Raw genomic sequence first — 19,382 nt, 5'->3', positions numbered from 1 at the left:
GTTTTAAGAGTTTTTTGGACATATTGATAACAGTTCTTTATCAGATATGTCTTTTTCAAATATTCTCTCCCAGTGTGTAACTTGTCTTTTCATTCTCTTACCTTCATCTTTTGCAGAACAGAATTTTCCTTTTTTTAAATTAATTAATTAATTAATTTATTTATTTATTTTTGGCTGTGTTGGGTCTTCGTTTCTGTGCCTGGGCTTTCTCTAGTTGCGGCGAGCGGGGGCCACTCTTCATCGCGGTGCATGGGCCTCTCACTGTCGTGGCCTCTCTTGTTGCGGAGCACAAGCTCCAGACGCGCAGGCTCAGTAGTTGTGGCATACGGGCCTAGTTGCTCCACGGGATGTGGGATCTTCCCAGACCAGGGCTCGAACCCGTGTCTCCTGAATTGGCAGGCAGATTCTCAACCACTGCGCCACCAGGGAAGCTCAGAAATTTCTAATTTTAATTAAGTCCAGCTTATCTATATATCATGTCTCTTGTGATATATCTAAAAAGTCATTACCATACCCAAGGTCACCTAGCTTTTCTCCTTTATTATGTACTGGGAGTTCTGGAGTTTAAGGTTTTATATTTAGATCCATTTTAAGTTACTTTTCATTAAAGGTGTAAGGTCTGTATCTAGATTCATTTCTTTGCGTGTAGATGTCCAGTTGCTCCAGTACCATTTGTTGCAAGACTATCTTTGCTCCATTGTATTGCCTTCTATCCTTTATCAAAGACCAATTCATCTGTTTATGTAGGTCTATTCCCGAGCTCTCTGTTTTCTTCTATGATCTATTTGTCTCTTCTTTCACCACTATCACCACTGTCTTGTTTACTATAACTTTATTAGAAGGCTTGAAGTCCGGTGGAGTCAGTCCTCAAACATTGTTCTTCTCCTTCAGTATTGTGTTGGCTATTCTAAGCCTTTTACCTCTGCATATAAACTTTAGGATCACTTTGTTGATATTCATAAAATAACTTGCTTGGATTTTTATTGGGATTACATTGAATCTATAGATAAAGTTGGGAAGAACTGACATCTTGACAATATAGAATCTTCCAACCAAAGCATTTTGTTCATAGGTTTTAGTGCAAATAATTTCAGCAGCAAAATTCCTACAACTAATCTCTAATGCCATACTGAATACTGTAATAGATAAATTTTTTAAATGTATTAGCATTAAAAGTTAATGTCTAAGAGGTTAGATTGTTCACTAATATCTGTATTACTTAAGCCACAATTATTGTACTTAAATTTCTTGCTTTTATTTGAATCTCAATTATCTATTATCTGTGTACATTATTTCCCAATGCATGTCTAAGGAACATAGATATGCCATAAAAATTTGGTCTATAGAAAATGAGTTTGGGAACTACTATATAATATTACTTCCAACCCCCTCAGAGATTCAAAATGCATATTAACCTATTAACTACCCCAAGAATTTGAGCAAAGGATAAAAAATTTTTTGATGTTATTGGCTCTGTATTTTCTTATATGTACCTCGATCTATCTATCCATCTATCTATTTTACATTTTGCGTAGTTCTAAATTGATCAATGTTACTGCATTCTGTCCAAATTTTCCAAACAGCCTTCACCAAAACATATGTTTATTATAGTAACTTGGTAAATGAACATTATATTACATAAGTTAGAGAGAATTTCAGTCCCTATATGGAACCATTCCATGAAATTTGTTTAAAACTCAAGTAGTTGTAGTAATAGCAAAACAGAGATAGACACTGAAATTTACTTTGCATTTACTATGTCCCAGATGCTCTTCTGGATATAATCATTCCCAAAACCTTTTAAGTGAGTACTTTTGTTAGCACATGTTCCTTGTGAAGAAAGTGAGACCCACAGAGTCTCTTCAGGTATATAGTCTATAAAGGCAAAATGGTGATTACTACCAGGTGTATCTAATGCCATGTTCTATCTACTATTTTAAACTTCCTTTCCAAAATAGAATTGACCTAGATGATATATGCGATTGTTATGGATTGAATTGTGCAGCTCCCAAAAGATAAGATCAAATCCTTTCCCCTGATATCTGTGAATCTGATGTATTTATGGAAATAGACTTTTTCAGATATAATCAACTTAAGATGAAGTCATATTGGAGTAGAGTGGGTACATAATACAGTGTGGTATCATTATAAGAAGGGGAGAAGAAACGCAGAGAAGAGACACATAGTATACTAGGATGAAGGTATACATTGTAGAAATGGACTTACAAGCTAAGAAAGGGCAAGGATTGTTAATGACAGCAGAAGCTAAGAGAAAGGCATGGAACAGTTTTTCCCCTAGAGCATTCAGGAGAACATGGCTCTGGGGACACCATGATTTCAAACTTCTAGCCTCCAAATTGTGAGAGAATATACTTCTGTTGCTTTAAACCACCTAGTCTGTGGTACTTGGTTGTGGCAGTCCTAGAAAACTAATAGCAGTGAACAATTAAATTCAGTATTTAAATCTAATAGGATACACGTATTGAATATTTCTTATATTTTCAGATATGTTTACAGATTATTAGGAAATGGTTGATATAGAATATAAATCTCATCCCCAAGATTGCAATGTAATTTTAAATAATTAAAGCCATTTTCAAGTTAATGTATCTAAAATAATAATAATAATATAAAAATTCTTAAGGCAATAAATATACATGTTTTCATTTAAAAATGTGTCATATATGCTTACTTGTTATCAATTTTGCTAAAATTTAAATTAAATAAAAACTGCATTTCTCATAAACAATATATTATAAGAAATAAGTCCTGTGATTTATTTCTCCCCCACTTACCCATGTAATAATTAGAGAAGAATTTTAAATTGGCAAGACGGGAAATGTCATTTTATGTTCATCTTTATGTCTTTTGTTTAAAGTAATTGTCAAATTCTCTCTCTCTCAAAAAATTGTGTTTTCCCATATACCATAGTTTCCTGTTATATGTACATATGTGTGTATATATATATATATATAAAATCTTGCATAACATTGAGTCATTACCCCCAGGACAATTGTATTCCAGTAAAAATATATAAAGGATGAGGAAAAATTAGAGACAATGTTTATCTCAAGAAGTTGATCACATAAATTACTTAATATTGGAATAAAAATACCAACATAGATAATAATTGCACAAATATTTCACCTCAATTTTTGTTATTTTCAAAGAATATTTTTAAATTACTGTTGAAGCTGAAATAATTATTGCTGAAATAAATAATTATTAAATTTTATCCAGAAACTTCTGAGTTTCTTTGTATTTTATCATTCACTAACACTGGAAAAATTCAGAAACAATTAGTTAAGCATATACTTTTACAGAAAATTAGCTGGTAAAATTTTATATTGATAATTTTTTCAAGGAAAAGTTCCTTATGTAAATGTTTATGTACTCTTATAACCTAAATAAAACCATAAGCACATGCAAGAAAGCTTGTCTTGATGTTATAAAAAGGTTGTTGGTTACTCTCAAAGTCATAGGGACATAGAGATGGAAAGAAATTTGTGAGAATTCCAACTATTTGGGAAAATCCAGCAGTCATCCAGAAAAATTCTGCATAAGGCACAATAGGCTAAATTACGTTGCAGTAACAGTTAAAACATGAAATCTGATTTACTTAACAATGAACAAGGTTAATTCTTACCTATGTTACAATCAAACATGTTAGGTGGGTCTTCCTGGAGGCTCTCTTTCAAGCAGTGACTTCCATCTTGTAATGTTTTCATCTTAAAAGATGGCCTTTGAAAATCACGTAGCAAAGGGAAAGTGGACAACTGTGCTGGAGTTTCCACGGCCAGACTTGGGAAAGGGCTTCAGCCCACATTCTAGTTACATGGCTGTAGTCTCACTGAAAAGTAGCCAGAAAATGTAGTCTTCCTCTGTACCCGGAAAATAAAACAGGATCTGGTGAACACAAAGCAATGTGTCTGCCATTATCAACTTCAAATCTACACATTTAGGGAACCACTGATAATCACATTGCTTTTCAACTTCAATAAGGCAAGTCTCTTTTGTATAAATGAGAGAAGAAGAGATATCAGGGTCTTCTTAGGTTTTCTCCAGCCCCCAAATTCTCAAACTCAATGACAGTAAATACTAAGGCTGTAATTTTTTTTTCCTATTCAGAATTCCAATTGAATTTATAGTCATATATATATTCAGTAAATAATTAAGGAAATCCTATGCTTAATGCCTAGAAATAAAAGCTGCATAAGAAAGAATTCAGAATCCAAGGACCTAACAACTTAATAGAATTTAAAAAAATGATCTTTATGGGATCAATAGCAGAATAACTGAGGCAGAAGAACGGATAAGTGAGGTGGAAGATAAAATAGTGGAAATAACTGCTGCAGAGCAAAATAAAGAAAAAAGAATGAAAAGAACAGAGGACAGTCTCAGAGACATCTGGGACAACATTAAACACACCAACATTCGAATTATAGGGGTTCCAGAAGAAGAAGAGAAAAAGAAAGGGACTGAGAAAATATATGAAGAGATTATAGTTGAAAACTTCCCTAATATGGGAAAGGAAATAGTTAATCAAGTCCAGGAGGCACAGAGAGTCCCATACAGAATAAATCCAAGGAGAAATATGCCAAGACACATATTAATCAAACTGTCAAAAATTAAACACAAAGAAATCATATTAAAAGCAGCGAGGCAAAAACAACAAGTAACACACAAGGGAATCCCCATCAGGATAACAGCTGATCTCTCAGCAGAAACTCTACAAGCCAGAAGGGAGTGGCAGGACATAATTAAAGTGATGAAGGAGAAAAACCTGCAACCAAGACTACTCTACCCAGCAAGGATCTCATTCAGATTTGATGGAGAAATTAAAACCTTTACAGACAAGCAAAAGCTGAGAGAGTTCAGCACCACCAAACCAGCTTTACAACAAATGCTAAAGGAACTTCTCTAGGCAAGAAACACAACAGAAGGAAAAGACCTACAATAACGAACCCAAAACAATTAAGAAAATGGGAATAGGAACATACATATCGATAATTACCTTAAATGTAAATGGACTAAATGCTCCCACCAAAAGACACAGAGTGGCTGAAAGGATACAAAAACAAGACCCATATATATGCTGTCTACAAGAGACCCACTTCAGACCTAGAGACACATACAGACTGAAAGTAAGGGGATGGAAAAAGATATTCCATGCAAATGGAAACCAAAAGAAAGCTGGAGTAGCAATTCTCATATCAGACAAAATAGACTTTAAAATAAAGACTACTAGAAGAGACAAAGAAGGACACTACATAATGATCAAGGGATCGATCCAAGAAGAAGATGTAACAATTGTAAATATTTATGCACCAAACATAGGAGCACCTCAATACATAAGGCAAATACTAACAGCCATAAAAGGAGAAATCGACAGTAACACAATCATAGTAGGGGACTTTAACACCCCACTTTCACCAATGGACAGATCATCCAAAATGAAAATAAAAAAGGAAACACAAGCTTTAAATGATACATTAAACAAGATGGACTTAATTGATATTTATAGGACATTCCATCCAAAAACAACAGAATACACATTTTTCTCAAGTGCTCATGGAACATTCTCCAGGATAGATCACATCTTGGGTCACAAATCAAGCCTTGGTAAATTTAAGAAAATTGAAATTGTATCAAGTATCTTTTCCGACCACAATGCTATGAGACTAGATATCAATTACAGGAAAAGAGCTGTAAAAAATACAAACACATGGAGGCTAAACAATACACTACTTAATAACGAAGTGATCACTGAAGAAATCAAAGAGGAAATTAAAAAATACCTAGAAACAAATGACAATGGAGACACGATCACCCAAAACCTATGGGATGCAGGAAAAGCAGTTCTAAGAGGGAAGTTTATACCAATACAATCCCGCCTTAAGAAACAGGAAACATCTCGAATAAACAACCTAACCTTGCACCTAAAGCAATTAGAGAAAGAAGAACAAAAACATCCCAAAGTTAGCAGAAGGAAAGAAATCATAAAGATCAGACCAGAAATAAATGAAAAAGAAATGAAGGAAACGATAGCAAAGATCAATAAAACTAAAAGCTGGTTCTTTGAGAAGATAAACAAAATTGATAAACCATTAGCCAGACTCATCAAGAAAAAAAGGGAGAAGACTCAAATCAATAGAATTAGAAATGAAAAAGGAGAAGTAACAACTGACACTGCAGAAATACAAAAGATCATGAGAGATTACTATAAGCAACTCTATGCCAATAAAATGGACAACCTGGAAGAAATGGACAAATTCTTAGAAATGCACAACCTGCCAAGACTGAATCAGGAAGAAATAGAAAATATGAACAGACAAATCACAAGCACTGAAATTGAAACTGTGATAAAAAAGCTTCCAACAAACAAAAGCCCAGGACCAGATGGCTTCACAGGCGAATTCTATCAAGCATTTAGAGAAGAGCTAACACCCATCCTTCTCAAACTCTTCCAAAATATAGCAGAGGGAGGAACACTCCCAAACTCATTCTACGAGGCCACCATCACCTTGATACCAAAACCAGGCAAGGATGTCACCAAGAAAGAAAACTACAGGCCAATATCACTGATGAACATAGATGCAAAAATCCTCAACAAAATACTAGCAAACAGAATCCAACAGCACATTAAAAGGATCATACACCATGATCAAGTGGGGTTTATTCCAGGAATGCAAGGATTCTTCAATATATGCAAATCAATCAATGTGATACACCATATTAACAAATTTAAGGAGAAAAGCCATATGATAATCTCAATAGATGCAGAGAAAGCTTTGGACAAAATTCAACACCCATTTATGATAAAAACCCTGCAGAAAGTAGGCATAGAGGGAACTTTCCTCAACATAATAAAGGCCATATATGACAAACCCACGGCCAGCATCGTCCTCAATGGTGAAAAACTGAAACCATTTCCACTAAGATCAGGAACAAGACAAGGTTGCCCACTCTTATTCAACATAGTTTTGGAAGTTTTAGCCACACCAATCAGAGAAGAAAAGGAAATAAAAGGAATCCAAATTGGAAAAGAAGAAGTAAAGCTGTCACTGTTTGCAGATGACATGATACTATACATAGAAAATCCTAAAGATGCTACCAGAAAACTACTAGAGCTAATCAATGAATTTGGTAAAGTTGCAGGATACAAAATTAATGCACAGAAATCTCTGGCATTCCTATATACTAATGATGAAAAATCTGAAAGTGAAATCAAGAAAACACTCCCATTTACCATTGCAACAAAAAGAATAAAATATCTAGGAATAAACCTACCTAAGGAGACAAAAGACCTGTATGCAGAAAATTATAAGACACTGATGAAAGAAATTAAAGATGATACAAATAGATGGAGAGATGTACCATGTTCTTGGATTGGAAGAACCAACATTGTGAAAATGACTCTACTACCCAAAGCAATCTACAGATTCAGTGCAATCCCTATCAAACTACCACTGGCATTTTTCACAGACCTAGAGCAAAAAATTTCACAATTTGTATGGAAACACAAAAGACCCCGAATAGCCAAAGCAATCTTGAGAACGAAAAATGGAGCTGGAGGAATCAGGCTCCCTGACTTCAGACTATACTACAAAGCTACAGTAATCAAGACAGTATGGTACTGGCACAAAAACAGAAAGATAGATCAATGGAACAGGATAGAAAGCCCAGAGATAAACCCACGGACATATGGTCACCTTATCTTTGATAAAGGAGGCAGGAATGTACAGTGGAGAAAGGACAGTCTCTTCAATAAGTGGTGCTGGGAAAACTGGACAGGGACATGTAAAAGTATGAGATTAGATCACTCCGTAGCACCATACACAAAAATAAGCTCAAAATGGATTAAAGACCTAAATGTAAGGCCAGACACTATCAAACTCTTAGAGGAAAACATACGCAGAACACTCTATGACATAAATCACAGCAAGATCCTTTTTGACCCACCTCCTAGAGAAATGGAAATAAAGACAAAAATAAACACATGGGACCTAATGAAACTTAAAAGCTTTTGCACAGCAAAGGAAACCATAAACAAGACCAAAAGACAACCCTCAGAATGGGAGAAAATATTTGCAAATGAAGCAACTGACAAAGGAGTAATCTCCAAAATTTATAAGCAGCCCATGCAGCTCAATAACAAAAAAAACAAACAGCCCAATCCAAAAATGGGCAGAAGACCTAAATAGACATTTCTCCACAGAAGATATACAGACTGCCAACAAACACATGAAAGGATGCTCAACATCTTTACTCATTAGAGAAATGCAAATCAAAAGTACAATGAGATATCATCTCACACCAGTCAGAATGGCCATCATCAAAAAATCTAGAAACAATAAATGCTGTAGAGGGTGTGGAAAAAAGGGAACACTCTTGCACTGCTGGTGGGAATGTGAATTGGTACAGCCACTATGGAGAACAGTATGGAGGTTCCTTAAAAAACTACAAATAGAACTACCATATGACCCAGCAATCCCACTACTGGGCATATACCCTGAGAAAACCATAATTCAAAAAGAGACATGTACCAAAATGTTCATAGCAGCCCTATTTACAATAGCCCGGAGATGGAAACAACCTAAGTGTCCATCATCGGATGAATGGGTAAAGAAGATGTGGCACATATATACAATGGAATATTACTCAGCCATAAAAAGAAACGAAATTGAGCTATTTGTAATGAGGTGGATGGACCTAGAGTCTGTCATACAGAGTGAAGTAAGTCAGAAAGAGAAAGACAAATACTGTATGCTGACACATATATATGGAATTTAAGAAAAAAAAATGTCATGAAGAACATAGGGGTAAGACAGGAATAAAGACACAGACCTACTAGAGAATGGACTTGAGGATATGGGGAGGGGGAAGGGTAAGCTGTGACAAAGTGAAAGAGCGGCATGGACATATATACACTACCAAACGTAAGGTAGATAGCTAGTGGGAAGCAGCCGCATAGCACAGGGAGATCAGCTCGGTGCTTTGTGACCGCCTGGAGGGGTGGGATAGGGAGGGTGGGAGGGAGATGCAAAAGGGAGGGGATATGGGAACATATGTATATGTATAACTGATTAAATTTGTTATAAAGCAAAATAAATAAATAAATTAATTAATTAAAAAAAAAGATCTCTATAATGTAAGCCAGAAAGATTTTATTGACCAAATATAGATATAAAAGACTTTGGAACACTGAGAAAAGAGCAATTAATTTTCAATTCAGAGATCTACTAGAACTGTGTGTGTGAGATGGTTAATTTAAGTGTCAACTTGACTAGGTCATGGGATGCCCAGATATTTGGTTAAACATTATTTCTGGGTGTGTCTGAGAGCGTGTTCCTGGATGAGATTATCATTTAAATTGTGGGACTGAGTAAAGCAGATTTCCTTGCCCAATGTGGGTGGGCATCTTCCAATGCATACAGCTCCTGAGTAGAACAAAAAGGTAGAGGAAGGAGAAATTGCTGTCTTTGCCTGACTGATGAGCTGGGACATTTTTCTTCTCCTTCCCTCACACTGGGACTTACACCATTGGTGCTCCATGTTCTCAGTCCTTCAGACTCAGACTGGAACTACACCACCAGCTTTCCTCAGTCTCCAGCTTGCAGGCAACAGACCATGGGACTTGCAGCCTCCATAATCATGTGAGCCAATTCCTTATAATAAATCTCTTTATTTAGGAAATGGGTGGATAGCTAGCTAGCTGGCTAGATAGGTAGATATAGAGATATATATTTCTCTGGAGAACTCTAATACAGTGCTTTTTTTCTTTTGTTTCCTTCGGCTTGCATTATTTAAAATTTTTTTCTCAAAGTGTGATCTCATCCATGTTATAAATAAAATCTGTATTAAGTTAGTTCTTTATGCTATATTTTAAAGTTCTTTAAACTATGCCATATTTAGTACATGAAAGAAATTGATTTACAGTTTCAGTTTCATAATAACATAAACAATGCAAGAAGCATTATGCTTTTTAAAAATATGCAAGCTTAGTGAATTTCATGCTGTAGCATTATTCTATAATCTGCAAAAAATAAAAACATTTGAAGTGCCTATCCATCATATTTAAATAGTTTCTGGCCTTTGTTTTAATGATTAAATGATGAAAATCCAATCTTAATCAAGTATGTAGACTCAATAGAACAACAATTTCCATCCATTTTCTCCCCCAGTTGTGGAAATACTTCTTCTTTATTCATTTACCAAACACTCATATGGTGCTTACTATGAGCCAGTCAGTGCTTTGCAAGTACTCACTTTTTAAAATCTCATCTCTGCCTTCTGGGGTAGGCAATATTTATTGTCATTTTGATGAGGAAACGAGGTTTTAGTAACCTGCCCAAGAGATTCAATAACATGCCCAAGGTCACAAACACAGCTTAAACAGCGTGCAATGGCATGAAAGATATTTGGCCATGCTGTCATCTCTAAATCCATATGGATATAGTTGCTGGCTCTTGTGGTTAATAGGCATTTAGGTTAAAAAAATATATAGATCCAATATCTATTTCTTTGGCATCAAAAGCTCTCCAAGAGAAAAATAGCCATGGAGAGGCAATCAACTCTGGGTAATGCCTTGTCATTTTAAATGGTTATTTCTGTGTTTTCTAACACCTTTCTGTTAGAAAGCAAAGTTAGTAAAATTTGCCTACCCAATAGGCAGTTTATTATAAAACCAGATAAATTAAGTGTGGCCATTACCATGCTCTTGCATTATAGTTCCTTTATTTTATTTATTTTTTGGCTGTGCCGCACGGCTTGTGGGATCTTAATTCCCTGACCAGGGATGGAACCAGGACCCTGGCAGTGAGTCCTAACCTCTGGACCTCCAGGGATTTCCCTCTAGTTCCTTTGGAACCGGAATGAGTTCTAAGAGTTTGGCTACTCTTACAACCTTGTTCAAGAAAGAACAAAGATTAATCTATAAATGATTGACTATTAATATTTTAGAGGTAAAGAAAATGGTTTATATGTTTACATGTTCTAGAAATGAAGTAAGCATCTGGCCATGGGAGAGCCACTGTACTCTGGTTTGGAAATAAAGGGAATGTGTTTGGTAATAATTTCTTCAAAAGAATCACAAAGAAGAGACAGTGATGATTTAGAATCTATCCTCTGAGGAAATTTATCATGCTCTTTGCAGGAGACAAAACAGCCTTCAGTATTTGTATGCAAATTCTTGTCAGTGAGTACACGATGGTGTAGTAGACAATGTATGATCGTGCTAGGAAATTGTTTTCACTACTTTTTTTTACATCAGTAAAGAAATTCCTGGTTTGTTGCTCTTCAGATCCAACCAGGAGTGTTATTTGTGAATACTGATTTACTTACCTTGAGTGTTACTGTTGCAAAAATTTTGATTCTGACTAGATAAAAGCACATTTCCTTTTAGTTATATTCCTTGTTACTGGACAGGGTTCCTTCTATGCTTACTTTCTAATTGACATAAAGCACAGCACTAACAGCATACTGAAGCCACTCAGGCAGGTCATATCCACCTACAAGGACAAGTTTTTCTATCTTTTCAAAAACTTGTTTCAGATATGACGTTCTGGCTTATAAATTACCATTTGATAAGAAGACCTGTTGAAACTTCTTTGGTGCATCTAGTCTCAGCACCATTCTTCAATGTTCTAATATTAGTCTACTAATATGTTTTTGAAGTTTTTTAGGTACTACATGAGGCTCCTTGTCACATAAAACTGCAAATTGGTTGGATTCTTGTAATAACTTCTCAATCAGCACATTACTAAATGACCTCCAGCTTCTTTCATTGTAATAAAATAGTGCCCTTCTAAACATCAGGACCACACCTAATTTTCACTACTGTCTACTTTGTTAAAATGTTCATAACGCCTTGGTGATTTGAGACCAGGTGCCATGTAAACATTATAGTTACTGAATTCTATTTTCATTGTATAAACGATCTATTAATAATATAGTAAAAACAAAACAAAACAAAAAACCAGTATAGTTATTTTCCACGTATGTTCCTTCCACAAAAGACATCCCCAAGTTTGCCAATATTACCTAGATTTGTTATGCAGATTTAATATGAAGTAAATATTTTACAGTATGTTAATAATTAGTAGCTGACATAACAATTAGCAGCTAACTAATATAAAACAAAACCATAGCATTGTCATATCATCATCTGTACCTGAGTCAGAAATAGACTCCACAACACAAGGAAGCAAACCAGTCCTGGTCCTGGAGTCACCTCACAATAGCTGTACCTCTCACCCAGGCCCTAGTCATTCCAGTTTACAGCTAGTGAATGGGGCATGAAATACTGTGCACTGGTGAAATTAGTACTCTGCATGTTGTTAACTTTTTTTCTAAGAGTTTTAGATTTTAGATTCTGAGCTCATATTCAGCCAGGTTTTAGCTATAAGAATTTGTTGCAGTTCGGGTGGAGGTTAGGCCTCTCCTGAGAAGTTTTGATTCCATTTCTGCCAGGAACTCCTTGAAACAAAACATCCAGGACCACTTTTTTTCTAACGTTCTAGTCTTGAGTTTTTCAATATCTTGCAGTGTGTATAATTCAAACACAATAAATTTGCTTTGAATTTCAGGAGACATGTATTTTCCCTTAGTTCAGAGCCCAGGCCTAGATGGGCAAGCCTTCTTGTCCACTGCATGGGGCAGTATATTAAAGTGTCCTTTCATTTTTTATCATTATAAAGGCCCCATTGTTATAAGGGATTCCAACTCCCTGACTTCCTTGTCCCCAAATTTTATTTCCTGTCCAAGTAGCTATGAAAATGCAAGCATTTTCTTTATAGAGAATAAAAGATGTTCCCAAGACAATTGGCAGCTTTGATTATTAGCCTCTTTAGTTTTTTGCCCCCAGAAATTTCCCTTAATTACTTTGGAGGTCAGTCTTCTACTTTAAAGACTTATTTGTTAAATTTTATCACACATTTCAAGGTGTTTTGTATCAGGAGATTCTCTGGGGTATTCACTTTATCTTATAGGTGAAAATGGAAATAAATTGTAAATTGTGTAAATTGGAATCCTGCTGATTTGGGAACTCCTGGACTGAGCAGCAGCAGGAAGCAGCATCAATTTGTTCTTTTATGGATTAATTTGTATTTTCTATAATTTACATTCTGAACAAATCTGTAAATCTCACAATCCTGGAAGGAACATCTTTCATGCTGGTACCTTAGTGAGCCATATTCACCCTGTATAAGAATAACTGCTCCAGGCTGCAAGCTTTTAGAGAGCAGAGAAATTAGTCCAAGTATGAGTATAGGCCCTGTCATATCATTTCACAAAATACTTTCATTTTATTTAAAAAGTAAGGCTTCATATAGAAATAATATATTGGAATTTGAAGGACATGTAGAATAGTAATAGATGCAGAATATAGGTAAGGGACACATTAAATTAAGAACAAAATACAGAAGCCTGGGAGCACATTATAGTGCATGGACATCAGTAGATGAATAGATGCCATTAGGTAATGACTGTAGCCAAGAGAGATTTTCTAATTTCCTTGGGAGGCATGGTGCTTAGGACTTATCTTTTTGTAAAACAGATAATAATTTTCCAAAGAGTGAAAATGAAATGCGTTTCTTCACTTCTTTTTAAATGGTTTGAAAGTTTGGTGCCCGATTTTGTCAAAGTGAAAGCATGTCTTTTCTTCTTTTGCTGCTATGGAATATGGCATTTTCCAACAAACCAGTTTATCATCATAATGCAGTTTATTATCATAACTTAAGAGTTCTCTTAGAAACATATGACCCAAAAAGATGATTATTCCAGAAAAAGGAACTGCAGATCAACTAGTCAATTGACAATAACAAATTTGAATTTGGCAATAGCTGATAACATCTATAAAATTCATCTCACTAAAACATTTTGACATATATTTTGAAACTATTTTATCTTGGAGGATATAACAGGAGATTGTATACAAAATTTTTGAGTGTTGCACTGGGAGTGTTTTTGCTTGTCCTTTTGTTACTGGTTTAAAAACAAAGATAAGCTCTCTGTACTATAATTATTGCTATTGAAATTTACAAATGACATAGATATGATGGCAAGAAGAATACTTAATGACATGGAAATATATCCATGGCATATTTTCAAATAAAAATACAGTTTAGAAAATGACATATTTGCTATGATTTGAGAAAATTTTCCGTTACAGGAATTGGGAATATAAATAGTCTTTGTATTGATGCTTTTGAAAAAAATACTGGAAGAGTTTCGTGATTAAAGAATTAAGTACTGACTGTGCTTTTGATAACCATGCTAGGCTGGTTAATTAACCTCTGTGAATATCAACCTCTTCACACATAAAATGTGAATTTATATGCATTGCCAAAAAACCCTTCAGAAAAATTGTGCCAGTTTAATTTAAATTCCCAGAGAAATGAGTTGTCCATTCCTTATGTCATTGCCAATACAAACTATCATCTACTTTTTCTTTTTTTTAGCTAATTTAATACACAAAAATAAATGTCTTTTTTTTTATTTTCATTCCTCTGTTTACTAGTAAAGTTGCTAATTTTTTCTTATATAAACTTGTAATTCCTATTGAGATAGTATTTTTCTTATAATGATCTTATTGACTAAAGATATTAATATTTGAAATTCTGTTATAAATTCATTTAAGAATTTATCATTAACCTACTATCTTATATCTTGGATCCTAGATTTCCTAGAATGTTCCATTGATCTAGCTATTATTTCTAGGAATATCAAATATATATTATTTACTAGGAATATATCTTTTAATATTATAGTTTTAACATCTTTATGTTTGTTGAAACAAATTATGTTTGTCTTAGTCTGCTTGGGCTGTCATAACAAAATACTATAGACTGGGTTGCTTATAAAGAGTAGAAATTTATTTTCTCTAAGTTCTAGAGGCTAGAAAGTCTAAGATCAAAGACAAGCAGGTTTTATTTTCTGGTGAGAACTCTTCCTGGCTTGCAGATGGTCACCTCCTTACCATGTCCTTACATGGCAGGGGGAGAAAATAAGCTTTCTGGTATGTCTTCTAATAAGGAAATTAATCTCATCAGACCAGGGCCTCATCCTCATGACCTCATCTAATCTTATTTACCTCCAAAAGGCCTCATTTCCAAATACTATCACACGGGGGATTAGGGCTATAACATATGAATTTGGTAGAATAAAAACATTCAGTACATAATAATATTCATCCTTCATTTTATAAAAGATGCAAATTTTTCTTGTTTGCTTTTACAGATGAAATTTAGATTTATTCATCTAATTTTAACTTCAGCATTGTTATATTGTGTTTATTTTTTTATATGAGCTTCAATCTTTCTTGGAACAAACTGTAGTATAAAAAATAATTATACCATACAGGGAATTTTGGCCTCAGTTTAGTTTTCTGAATAAAACATTTTTTATACCTTCCACCCAAAGTTTGGTTGGAAGTATCTTTAGAGGAACGGTATTTGAATTCAATGTCAACGTCTTAGGCAAAAGTTTACCACACCGTCTCATGGTGGGAAATGTATAGCCTTTTTCCTAGTCCCAAGAAATCAGGTATTCATTCCTAAATAAATCCTTCTAGCTCCATAAGAGAAAGAAATGTGAATGCTTTTAAAGCTGAAGAACAAAGATCTTTTGTTCTATAGCTATCTGAATATAGGAGCTCACAAACAAAATGAAAATGGAAACAATCAGTTATAGAAGTGCAAATGCAAAAGACATCTACTGAAACTTATAATGTAACTTAAAGTGCAGTTGTATTATTGAAAGCTTGCAGAAAGACAGCAGGTTCATTAGCTTATGACATCTCTGAGTCGTGGCTGAAACCACTCAAGTCACTTCATTAAATTTTTCTCCACAAAGATTTTTGGTCTGGTTTATTGTGCTTTCCAGACATAATGATCCTATAATGGGGATTGTAACACTGAGTCATGGGCTCCACTAAGGATTTTAGCTCACCAAGAACACATATGAAAGTGTCCAGTATGTAGGGGTATGCATAGGCTCTGAACAGTGTTTGTGGTTTTAAATCATTTTATTAGAAGTCATTGCCTGCTTCATAGAGTCCCCTGCTGGAATTTTTACTGCTCTCAAGCATCAAGAAAGGGCAAAAATAAATTCATAAGATAAAGAAAATTTGGCAGTATCTATAAAGGAGAATTTTTCCTTTTGTTTAGTTCTGCCAATAAAAGTAGTGTACAGAATTGTGTTGACGTAAGTCTTAAGCAAACCAAGTCAAATATGTTTTTGCTTTGAATATTTAAAAAGTATTTATTTATAAGTTAGAAGTTCTTGCCTCTGTGCTTCATGTTTGTGAACCTCTACGCCTGATCTCTCAGAATCTTCACTAGGGAAAATATTAAAATATTTCTTAAGTGAAAACCAGAGAGGGATTAGAGCAACTAGATGAGCAGAGAAGCAGTTTTTTGTTGTTTTTTTGTTTTGTTTTGCGGTACACGGGCCTCTCACTGTTGTGGCCTCTCTCATTGCGGAGCACAGGCTCCGGACGCGCAGGCTTGGCGGCCATGGCTCACGGGCCCAGCCGCTCCGCGGCATGTGGGATCTTCCCAGACTGGGCACCAACCCGTGTCCCCTGCATTGGCAGGCGGACTGTCAACCACTGCACCACCAGGGAAGCCCGAGAAGCAGGGTTTTTTTTTTGAAGTATCAAACAGAGTGACCTCCTAAAACTCTAGAATAGATGTTTGTTTGTTTATGGAAGTATGTGTAACAACAAAATGATTCTTGCAACAACTTTTTACATACAATTTTAGGTATCAGGCACTCTACATGGAAGTACAGATGTGTGAGACAAATTCAGAATTCACACAGATTAGTTTGTATACAATGACAATTTTCTCATCGTGTGTTACAGTTTTTGAACCTACGTGCCACTCTCTGAATTAGGTCCATGCTGAGGGGACTGAATATGTCTCCTAAGGGATAACAGTATTACAAGCAATGATTTATTCTTACCAGAACATTGACAGTCACCTGAGCGGTACTACTTCTCTGTCTGAGGGTGTCAGGGACAGCATCATTATCCAAGTCTGTTATTCTCACAGCTATCTTGTACAGTGATTCAGATTCCTTGTCCATTGAACCCAATAGCTTTATCATTCCTGACACAAAAATGAAAGGAGAACTCTTATCCCAGGATCACTAAATATTTTCAATTTACGCTAAATTATAAACGATATGAATGAACTAATCACTATAATAACAAATGGAAATGGACTAATACAAATCAATTCTGTTTATATGTTCATACTCCCAGCATGTAATCCATCAGCAAAATCATCGTAGATATTAATTCACACACCATTTATATGGAAGAAATACATGTGCATAGGCTTTCTGAAGATCTATACAGCAAAGTGCTTTTAAAAAAGCTATACAGTGCTTTTTCTGCAGTAACTAAGAATTTATGGATGCAGCTAACAAACCAAGGTGAACATTGCATAGTTTAAGAGAAAGTTGTTTTTTAACATTTTCCAATATGCACTGTTTCTCAATAAAATAAATTCTAAATGAGTATATATGAGCTCTTTATTTTTGTTACTAATTGATATCAGTATTTTTACAGTACATGTGTCTGGTTCAATGTAAAATTGGGGGTGATCCTATATTACCTCCAACAATATTGTATTTTATATTATTAAATGGCCTGTCTCCATCTGTAAACGTACTTTTTCCAACTAGGGTATCAACTGGACTGTTTTCAAGTAAGCTGAAGGTAAATGCCAATGTAATTCCACTTGGATTTAATTCATTTATGTGACTCACCCTTATCATGACTGTAATAGGTGCTACGGAGAAGAAAGTACATAAAAATGTAATTAAGGTGATCATGTGTCTTCTATAATTCTCATTTTTTTCTTTACTTTTTAATTAACATCTAATATATTTATATTTTAAGTGTGTAAATTTTACAAATACATCTATATTGTTAAGTTTTGTTATTAACTTATTACCTTTTCGATTATAGAGCATTTGAAAATAAGTTTAGGATTAAAACACCCTATTAACTGATTTTGAGTACTTGTCAAAACAATCATATTTTATAATGTGTTTATGCATAATGGTACTATTCTGAATTAAAAATCATAGTTTCCAAAAGCAGACATTATTTTCTAGTTGAAATATGATTAAAATACTTCATCATGACAATATAATAAAGAAATATGAAGGAAATGGAATTTACTATGAATGTGAACATTAGTATTTTCTCTAATGCAAAATTAATTCCCTGAGAAATTTTTTAAAAAACAACTATTTCAGAAAAGTTCAACTTTGACATTGCCTTTAAATAGCTGCAACATGGTGTAATAGCATTTGGACATCATTCTCTCCAAATGTTCCAATTTTCATTTGGACTTTCTTTTTTTAAATAGCAGTACATATGCACTAAATAAGTTAAAATAAGTAAAAATTTTATACTTTATTATAACAGATCATCAGAATATTTAAAAATACAATAAACTTCTAATAACTAATTTCTTAAATTACTTGTTATTTTATATAACTCAGAACATTTTAATATTTCAAATTAGTAAATTCTTACTCGAGAGTACAGGACTTCCTTCATCAGACACTCTCACAAGTAATGTATATTTGAAGTGCATTCCTGCAAAAATAGCATTATCATAATCTAGATGTGTAGGTCCAATTTCCAGATAAAAAATATCACATTGATGGTTACTTCTAATAATTAAGCATTCACTTTATCAGTTACATGACTCTAAAACTAAGACTTGTGAAACATTTGGTAAAAAAAATAAGTGAAAATAATATCTTATAGCAATGCTATTGCTATTCAATAGGGATATATTTGGTAGGAATGTGAACCACATATGTAATTTTAAGTTTTTTAGAAGCCACGTTACCATCACATCAACAGGCTAAAAAGGAAAAACCACATGATCAGACAAAATACAACACCCATTCAAGATAAAAGATCTCAGTATACCAGGATTAGAGGAGAACTTCCTCAACTTGATAAAGAATATATACAAAGAACTACACCTAACACCACACCTAGTGGCCAGAAACTCAAAGCTTTCCCACTAAGATCAGGAACAAAGCAAGGATGTCCCATCCCATCATTCCTTTTCGACATTGGTCTGAAAAGGTTCTAGTAGCCACATTTTTAAAAAGTCAGAAGAAACGGGTAAAATTGTTTTTAACAGTATTTTATTTAATCAAATATGTCCAAAATACTATCATTTCAACTTGTAATCAACACCAAAAAATATTGATGGGATGTTTACATTCATTTGTGCTAATTCTCTGAAATCCGTTGCTTATTTCATTCTTGGAGCATATCTCAGTTCCAACAAGCCACATTTAAAGTGCTCAAAAGCACAAGTAGCTGATGGCTTCCATACTGGAGA

General features: G+C 34.4%; 1 pseudogene across 1 annotated transcript in view; it reads right to left on the bottom strand.

Moving 5' to 3' along the window:
- LOC307057946 (cadherin-related family member 3-like) overlaps positions 1 to 19,382 on the bottom strand; it is a 178,530-nt pseudogene that overhangs the window by 54,165 nt on the left and 104,983 nt on the right. The window contains exons 15-17 of the transcript in view: positions 18,554 to 18,659; positions 17,552 to 17,798; positions 16,966 to 17,111 (exon numbers count right to left, since the gene is read on the bottom strand). The product of the transcript in view is annotated as a cadherin-related family member 3-like (transcript). The remainder of the gene's footprint in view (positions 1 to 16,965; positions 17,112 to 17,551; positions 17,799 to 18,553; positions 18,660 to 19,382) is intronic.

The sequence above is a fragment of the Hyperoodon ampullatus genome, assembly GCF_949752795.1.
Source record: "Hyperoodon ampullatus genome assembly, chromosome: 9".
Taxonomy (NCBI): Eukaryota; Metazoa; Chordata; class Mammalia; order Artiodactyla; family Ziphiidae; genus Hyperoodon; species Hyperoodon ampullatus.
The sequence above is the reverse complement of the archived record's forward strand: the minus strand, read 5'-3'. Positions and strand labels throughout refer to the sequence as shown.